Here is a 10,265-nt window from a genome sequence, read left to right as displayed (position 1 = left end):
TAGGGTGAGAAGTGGCTGGAAGAAGTTCAGGGAGCTGTTGCCTCTCCTGACACTGAAAGGACTCTCCCTACGTGCTAGGGAGTCTTTATATGCAGCATGTGTTAGGAGTGTAATATTGTACGGTAGTAAGACCTGGGCAGTAAAGGAAGGGGCTATTCGCAGGCTTAAACGTACAGAAATGACAATGATTAGGTGGATGTGCAGTGCGTCCCTGCATGCACGGCCCGGGGGGGCTGGATTTACGAAGAGTTGAGAGGTAGGATGGGACTGGAGTGTATTGGTGTTGTACTAAGGAGAGGTAGATTGAGATGGTTTGAGCATGTTGATAGGATGGGGGATGATATTTGGATGCGGAAAGTGAGAAGCGTTGATATTGGGGATGAGGTTGCGAGGGGCAGACCGACAAAGACGCGGGACGAGGTCATTAAATGTGACCTCAGGGCTAAGAGACTAAACAGGGAGGCTGCCATAGATCGAGCAGCATGGAGACCCGCCACTAGGAGACCAAGGCCGACGCATGCAAGCATGTTGGAGCCTTCAATAACGAAAATGAAAAACTTACCGACGATTGTTTTCAGATAATGAGAGCCTGAGGTTAGTGGCGGGGTTCATGGAGGCTATATCTAACCCCTCCAGTACGAAACGTCTCTCCTAAGGTGAATAAAATCGTCTCGGGATACCAAGAACAAATTACGACAGACATCTTCGGGTTCATGGAGTTAAGGTGAAGATGATCGTACGGTGGTCTTCAAGGAATGTTATAAGGGCGTCAGGGAATTAAAGGGGTTGAGAAAGAACCCTCGTAATGAACGAAAAACGGAAGAGACAAACAATTAAAGATTCACGCACGAAAGTGATTGCATGACGTATGACAGGATGCGAAACTAACATGTGGAAGCATGACCAAACAGAAATGCATGACGGCAGCACAAGAGATGAGTATTAACAAGTGCGTGACGAAGAAAAACACTTGAATGCATGGCCAAGAGGGGATGCATGACCCAAAAGCAACGGAATGCATGACGAAAGGGCATGGCGTGAGTAGTGAAGTCTGAAAGATTAGAAGTGTGACACGTGGATTCATGACCAGTGAGTGCATGACGTACTACAGCATGAGAGAGGAAGACAGAAACCACGTAGATGCATGACCAAAAGTGTTACGCATGACGGCAGCACATAAGTATAATAGCCTGCTTGACGAAAACAAATACGAATACATGACCAAAACGAACATGACGAAACCAATGTAATAGGAAAGGAGAGGAGGGTGGATTAAGTGAGTAGTACAGAGAAAACGCGTGGATGCATGGCCAAAAAACGAATGCATGACAGCAGTACATTAGATAAGCAGCCTATTACAGCCTGGGACACGAAGAAAAAAGTAAGTGCATGACCAAGGCGGGACTCCTGACAAAACATGGATATACTGGGTGGTCCGCAAATTGTGCACTTCTAGTATGTGGCTTGCGGGAACGATTTAGTCCGCTGGTGCGAGGACAGCAGATATATTGTAGTCTTCATGAACTGGTAAAAGCTGGTCGTAATCAAACCGACACTATAATGAATGAAATGGGTTATACATAGAAACCACAGCAGGTATAGCCTAACACTGGCAACACTGACTGCGCCGTCCCCGCAACCCACCATACCTGGGATGTGCAATATATGGACTATCCCGTATAACGAAACCTAATCCCCTCCATCCGGTAACGCATTTTCCTAGTTTATTCTTACTACCTCTGGACGATTTTACTTAGTCTGGGGGAGACCAACCAGCAACGAAGGTGTAACTGAAAAATATCGTTCATACCCACTACGATAAGCCTCTCCTCCGCTGAATAAAACAGTCTGGAAACGACAAAAATGTAATCAAAAATACATCATAAGACTGAAAGGCTATGCATTACAAGAAACACATTAGGTGAATACTGCAACCTGACAGACAAATGACAGAGGTGGATGCATGACCAAGAAAATAAGAATATGTTTGACGACTGCACATGAAAGACGAAAAACACGAAAAATTACAAATTGGGAAGGCATGCCCGACGGGAGTACTGTTTATCAAATGAGTAAATACTGATTACCTGGCGAAGAAATGCATGCAATTGTATTACAAGAATAATGGGAATGCATTGACAAGAGTTCATGACATGAAGACTGCAGCCTGAGAGGTGATGAAATGTGCCACGTGGATGCCTGACAAAAATGGAATGCATGACGGTAGCACATAAGGAATGTAATAATGCTAGTTCGACAGATGCATAACCAAATAAATATAGCACTGCATGACGAGACCACAGAAGGCATTTTACTGTATCCTACGAGGCAAAAATGGATGACACATGGACGCATGGCCATAAAATAAAGTAACGCATGATATATATGCATGAAATATGTGTAGTGGAAGCATAGCTAAATACAATGCTGCGTGACGAGAGCACATGAGGTGAATACTGTAGCTTATCAGACAATGGCAGAAGATACGAGGATTCATGAGTATAACATATATAAAAGAAGATGACGACAGTGTATAAGATATGAGTACTGAAGCGTGCTGGGCGATGAAGGAAAACACGTGAACGCATGGACAAAGAAAAATGAGAGGACGCATGACTACTGCAGCCTGTGAGGAAGAAATATGCCACGTGGATGCATGCCCAGCGAATGCATGACGAGAGCACATCGAATGGGTGTTACTGCCTGTGGCGAAGAGAACCCGACGATGCACGACCAAAATATTACAGGACTTCACGACAAGGGCACATGGTTAATATTTGACAGACGAAGACACAGGACACGTGGACGCTTGACAAAAAAAAAAAAAAAAAAATGATCGAGACCTCATGATTAGAGCAGACGACGTCAGTATCGCAGCTACCAAGAAAATGTATTGGGAACGGTGACATCCCCATCAACACGGTGACGTCAGACTTATTTTAGTGTGTTACCACTAAGCGACTGAACGCACTTCCTCATTTAGAATTGATAAATATTGTCTTCATTCCTTCATTACACCATTCAATACTAGGGCCTCTATTATAGTGAATAAAATCAGTTGGAGGTATCAACACCAAAATGAAAAAAAAAATGAAAAGTCTTGTGCAGAGGTTAAGAAAAAATAAAATAAAAGAAGATGGTGGAGAGGCTATTCGGAAGGAACGATCAACAAAACAGGGAATACTAGAAGGCGTGGGGAGGGGTGACAGGGGTCATGAACGGAAGTGGGACACAAGAGGGACGGAACGCAAGGAGGGGAAAAGGGAGGCGGCAAGAGGGAAGGGGTAGGATGAAAGGGTCATAAGGAAGAGGCCAGAAAGAAGGGGGAGAAAGGATGAAAGCAAGAGGACAGAGAAGAAGGGGTGGGGAAGAGGGTGAGAGGAAGGATAAACAGGACTTAAGGAAGGAAGAGGAAGGAGGGGGAAAATGGAAACGGAAAGCTGAAATGGAAATGAAATGAGTGCAGGCAGATGATAGGTATCTTGGGGGGGGGGGGTCAATTAAACAAAAATGAACGGAGACAAGTAACGGGGTGGGGGGGTGGAGAAGGATATAGGGGAGGGAGTGGGATGAAGGGGACACAGGGAGTGAGGTGGGAAGGGCGGCACCAGAAGGACGGGGAGGATGAGGGAGGGTTCAGTGCACCACACTCAGCCATACACTCAATCAAGCAGAACAAGAAGTGATGCTGGTGAGGACTGGTATATGAGGCAGGTCATAGTGAGTACACGCACGCATACCTCCCCTCACCCCCCCCCTCTCCACGCCTCATCCACCCCCCATGGTCACCTAAGCACACTCTCCCCCTCCTCCATGCACTCCCTCATCCGTATAATCTCCTTATACTCCACTCCCCTCCCCCATCCCATTGTCACCTCAATACTCTCATCTTTAAACTATGTTATCTGTATCTCTACTTCACATCTTACTACATGTCGTACTCTGTACTTGTGCTCTGTGCTTTTCCATTCATACATCTCTCTACATCTTTCTATTTCTCTTCTCTCATCCCCTCCTCCCTCTCTCCCAACCACTAACACCTCATTACCCTCTCAATGGACTATCTGCATCAATAAACATCTTTCTATATTCTCTCAACCCTTCCACACCACTATACCCCCTTCTTCACCATCAACAATATATATCTCTGTACTGTCACACTCAGAAGTTCTCTAGCATTTTACTGACGGCTTGGGAGAGGGAAAGTATTACACGAAAAAATTTAGTAATAGCAATATTCTGTAAAGGGCACAAGAAGAAAGCGTGAGAAGGAAGTATACTCTCTGATTTGGGGAGGGGGGGGGGAGAATGAGAAATATGGACGGAAGGGTATAATACTGGCGGAGGATTGTCGTCAAAATTTTGCTCGTAAAGGAACAGGACACCTTTCCCTAATGAAGAGCTTTATTTCAGCGTTGGGAAATTATTGACATTAAAGGGCTGAAACAATCTCGTTTACACATTCAGACCCGTTTTCTCTCTTATATTATTAAATCCTATATACCGGGAGACGATTTTACTGAACAAAGGGAAAGCAAATGTGTTTCAGCCTATCTCGCTTATCATAGTCGGACCCGTTATCCAAGTAAGGTAATATATTCCGCTTACCATCGGGACGTGAAAGGTCTATATTCGCTACTGACAGGCAATGATTTATACATCTCTTCACTTTTTTATCCTAGCATTTTCCTCTACACTCACTACCATCACGCGCCATCATTTATACCTCCCAATTTTTTTAAAAACGCATTTCGGTCTCCGGCCGATCAACCACATGAACCTGTCACAATCGTTCGTTTGGTTTTCTGTCTGGTGCTTCATTTGTTTATCCATGTATATATATATATATATATATATATATATATATATATATATATATATATAGAGAGAGAGAGAGAGAGAGAGAGAGAGAGAGAGTATATAAAATTACAGCATATTGTGTGTGTGTGTGTGTGTGTGTGTGTGTGTGTGTGTGTGTGTGTGTGTGTGTGTGTGCCTAGCAACTAACCTTTCAATTAGATGATGCCTTTTGTTATCGTATTTTTGCTATCGCCAGTCAATTCTGTTCGACTTATGAAAATCTCCCCCTGGGACAGAGTTAAAAACAGTCTCTATTAACCCGATCACTAAGAGGTGTCTCCCCCAGGCAAAGTACACTGATCAGTGGCTCGAATACAATTAAAAAAAAAGGGTGGGGGGGTTAAGTACGGAAGGAGTTAAAAGTGCTGGGGTTTGTGAGTGGTAAAACAGAGCCGAGTGAGGGAGTAAGTGCCGATGTGACATGTGCCCTGGTCGTGTGCTACAAGTCACTCTATGTTGTGGGGTTTCTCCGATACAATACCTCAGGCATACCCGCATCAACAGCCTACACTTACATTCATATCTGATCTCAGCAGTGGACTCTTTATCAGCTGACTTTGTTGGTCCCTAGAAACTTTTGTGCTGAAGAGTTGAAGAGAAATAGCCTATACTGGCTGTGGCTGTTATGCAATACCCTTGTTCGAAGCAACAAATTATTCGACATACAAATGAACCAGCCATCCCTTCTTCCCTTCAGAGAGAGAGAGAGAGAGAGAATCCATTCTCGTACTGACAGAGTAGGCTACAGTATATGGCAATCTCACCATCTATTGCTTCAGTTGCCAGCAGCCTTTTTCCTCCTATTGCCTTTTATTCCTTTGCCGTGATTTCTCTCCACTGATATCAAACAGCCGAGCTATAGATCTTTGAAAAAAATAAAAAAAGGCAGTTGGTTAGGATGAAACTACCAACAAATACGATACAACAGTATCTATATATACTAGCTTAAAGGCCGCTTTCAGTGGCCTCCGCTCGATATCAAATCAATTCCTATTTTCAGTCGAAAGGTAACTGAAATTTGAATTACTCATCGCGTGAGCGAGACGAATCGGGAAATTTACCGATATTTTTATCCTGCCGGGACACCCGTTGAGAGAGAGAGAGAGAGAGAGAGAGAGAGAGAGAGAGAGGGGGGGGGGAAGGTGCAGTAGAGTAGTGCTTGTTATTATCCTAAATTATACCACAGCATTATAGTATACAATTTTAGGAACATAAGGAGGGAGGACGGAGAGGCGAGAAAGTATTAATACAACAAACATGTCACTTTTCTCTCTCTTGTCAAGCCGGTAATTTCAATGCAGGACCAAGAACGAATCCATCCCCTCCAATAGAAGCAAATATTGAATTTGAAGCAAAAGGCCATAAATGAGTCATAACTAGGGAACCAGTGGCCAGTTTGGACTGGAAATTGTTTTATTCTTCAAGTTAGAGCATTTTAACGGTACCTTGCTCTAACAAAAACTGAGCTACGTTGCGCCGTTTTTGCTGCGTTACGGTAAAAAACATACAGAGGTATAGATTGTCTCCCTCAATAAATACACCCACCATGCTCTGCTCCAATGGGCGCCACTACATACCTCCTCTCTTGTACCTGGACAAAATTACCATCGTCATTTTGAACTGTACTGGAAGTCCTTATGACGTCCCTTCTCAGTAACGACCAACCTTCCAACAACACTGGGATCACCATACGCCTACGTATATATATAAAAAGGTAAAGTTTTATCTTCCACATTCCAGCTGCCTGGGCTACCACTTCCAGCAAAGAAGGAAGGAACACGTGGGCAACATTTTCTGCCTTACCACCCAGGCAAAACCAGTCTTCAGTTCGCACCAACTCCCATCCATCACCGCCACCTCAAGACTGGTCATTAGTTCTCCAGATGCAAATGGCACAAGAGATTTTACTATTAGCATTTTATATTCGCCCCTTCCCTGCGATGACGTCACTGGTATCTAAATTCTTGCTATCTCCAGACGGCGTCGTTTAGTTCAAGAAAGAATATTCGACTGGCAGGGTCAGACGCAGCCCACCTTAACCCCTTTACTAAGTGACCTTCCTAACTGAGCAAAATCTCCTAACAGCAGCAAGAACAAATAATGAAAGACGTACTAGGGCTGAAGGGGTTTAAAGATTTACACGATTTGTGTATCATAATAGCATACACATGGAAGAGACAAAAAATAAGGTACTGTAAAAAGGTATTTCAGAAACTGTCTAAGGAGATACTGTTGGAGATCCCTGTACTACTCTAAGATATACCAGCATAAAATGAGTGGAGTAAAACATATGAAAACGTTAAATTTCTCTCTCTCTCTCTCTCTCTCTCTCTCTCTCTCTCTCTGGCGTCCAAAGAGACAGAAAAATACAGAATTTAACCCCTTCAATACGACGACGTCCCTCTTAATTTACGCTTCCAACAACCAGACAACACAACTGTCCCTTCGAAACCAGAATGAATATATCTTGAGTCGGCTGTCTCAGCGCTATATCACTCTTCACCAATTTCTTGACACAGTTTCCATACCACTCGTGTACTCAGCTGAGGAAATATATCTTACTGAATATACTGTAAGTCGTTGCCTAACTGAACTTTGCAACTATTTCACGAGTCGATCTTCTTACAATGACTTTTTTCAAAAATTTCTGCAGGGACTAAAAGGGTTGAAGATGCATAAGCTGAGGTGCTATTAGCCACATACATCATTCTTTGCACTGCTAATACTGAATGATCAAAAAGTATTTATACGAAAGGATGGAAGGATACAGACACTCCTCAAGCAATGTGTCATGCTCCTTACTGTTTTTAACATTTTGAAACATGGACGAAGTTATTTTGGGTCACCCTAAATGAATTAACCCTTTTTTAGGTAACCAGATTTACATAAAACGGAACCGTGTCTTACCTAATCTCAGCTACTAAACCAGCAAAGTTCGCCGACTATCCCCTGTCAGCGAAGTGTCCTGCCTTTCATACTTCTCATTCCTCCTAGAACGTCAAGGCATTTCGCTTCTTTATAGAATCCTTTGCAATGTGCTTCATACTGCTATCACATAAAAAATATATCCTGTAGCGCTTTCTATCGCCACAAACAGGGGGGAAATGTCGGCGACCTTTTGCTTATGATAGCACCAACCGTACATATCCATCTGCGTCTCAAGAATATACTCATTTTCGTATCCATCCATTCCCACGGGAGTGAGACTTCATCTTTTTACTGTTGTTGGGTTTACATGAGGGAAAGTGGCTTGGACTGGCATGAAGGAGCGGAGACGAGTGGTGACAGAGGAAGCCATGGCCACCACGAATGACCTCTGGTACTAGGTGTCTGGCACATGTTCGATAAATAATAAAATATATCCTACATAAACGCGAAATAACTGCTACACCTTAACAGCAAGCACGTCTTATTTACGAGCGAGCCGGCATGTCCGTCACAAGAGGCTCTGCCAACACTGTCAACGTAGATCATTTCGCCCGCCTACTGCACATCTCTGATGAACCAAGGGTTATGCTCTTGTGGGCTTAGAAATTTCCCTAGCACTTCATCTTTACCAGTTAGCTTATGCATTTATCATGTTTATAACCTATTTTGCATGTCACGAATTTAAGCTCTGTCGATATTAAAATCCAGAATTTACAAAGGAAATTTAACACCCATGATCGAGACAACTCCAGCGCCCTATTCCAGCCAAAATCAGACGTTTTATTCACCTGAGTATGCCATAGGAGCCTGAGTGCTGAAGTGCATTATACAAAATTTATCATCGAGGAAGGTGTGCTATGGAGCATTCTAACCTACGGGACTACAGCGCAAATTCCATGTAAGTATCCTAGCACTTCTCCTGTTCTTCGATGACTTGTTAATTCGTTGTTTTTATTTCCAGTTATCGATGGCTGCACTGCATGTAACTGTAGATAAATATTGGCCCAAATGATTAGGCACTAAGGATAGTTTCATCTTTACATCCCATATTCCTGGATTCTACCCTCTCCTTAAAACAGTGGGAAACTGAGCGATGATGATGATGATAATGAGTGTCACAGTGGTCTAGTGGCACAGCGTTCGCCTCCCAACCAATGTGAACCCTCTTGTATGATATCAAAACTCTGTCGTGGAGGACATTTGAAGTGGGTGATTATATGTCCCTTCATGTGATAGCATCTGTTTGCACTCCACCGATTCACAATGCTAACATATACAAACCGACAGACAAAATCAGCCAATATAACTCTGCCATTACAATAACAATCTTTCCCAATTCGTCATTCGCTAGTAAAACAAATGGTTAATTCTGGTGCCCTCCGTCTCAACACAAGGCAGTATTAGAAAGGATGTGTGTGTGTGTGTGTGTGTGTGTGTGTGTGTGTGTGTGTGTGTGTGTGTGTGTGTGTGTGTGTGTGTGTGTGTTCTTACCTAATGGTATCTTTACAGGAATGAGTCAAGCTCGTACTGTCCCGTGTCTTAAACCATATTTATCGTACATATCCTTAAATTTGTGAATTGTTTTGGCACACACTATTTCATTCGGTAGTGCATTCCACTGATCAGTTGCTCTGTTTGGGAAACTGAATTTCCTTACGTCTTTATCACCTCACTTCTTATGCAGTTTTTTGCAGTGTCCTCTTGCTGATGCTTCCCCATATGTTAAGTAATCATTTAAGTCTATTTTCTCCTTCCCTGATATGCATTTATATAGCATTATCATGTCACCTCTTTTCCTTCTCTCCTGTAGTGTTGGTAGATTCAGTTTATTTAGTCTTTCTTCGTAGCTTAGATCCCTTAAGCTTGGTATCCATCTTGTAGCGGCCCTTTGAACTTTTTCAATCTTGTCTATGTGTTTTTTGAGATGAGGACTCCAGTCTACTGATGCATACTCCAGGGCTGGTCTGATGAATGATGTTATTATCCTTCTTAGCAGGTCTTCATTTATGTGTGTGTGTGTGTGTGTGTGTGTGTGTGTGTGTGTGTGTGTGTGTGTGTGTGTGTGTGTGTGTGTGTGTGTGTGTGTGTGTGTGTGTGTGTGTGTGTGTGTGAGAGAGAGAGAGAGAGAGAGAGAGAGTAAGCTGTCAGGCCACTCAGTACCCCAGCGGTGGAGGGGACGAGCTGCAGCCTCCTCACTGCCTGAGTAGAGGCCATTACAGGTAACAGACGGTAATTTAGATGTCACGACGCAGTCAGGCTGAGTGAGGGCCCATGTTGAACCCTCCCAACCCCCCAACCACTCCCAGGATTCCCCCCTCCTCTACACCCACTCTCCTCACCCCCTACTCATCCCTCTCATCCCACTCACTCTCCTGATCCCCCTATACCTGTCCCTACCCCCTCACTCCCCGACCCTACAGTCACTCCCTGCACCTCTCTACCCACAACTCATTTCCCTCATCCCCTAGGTACTAATA

The sequence above is a fragment of the Coenobita brevimanus genome, chromosome 55 (assembly GCF_032717465.1).
Source record: "Coenobita brevimanus isolate Jiangsu-jjx chromosome 55, ASM3271746v2, whole genome shotgun sequence".
NCBI lineage: Eukaryota > Metazoa > Arthropoda > Malacostraca > Decapoda > Coenobitidae > Coenobita > Coenobita brevimanus.
Note: the sequence above shows the minus strand (reverse complement) of the source record.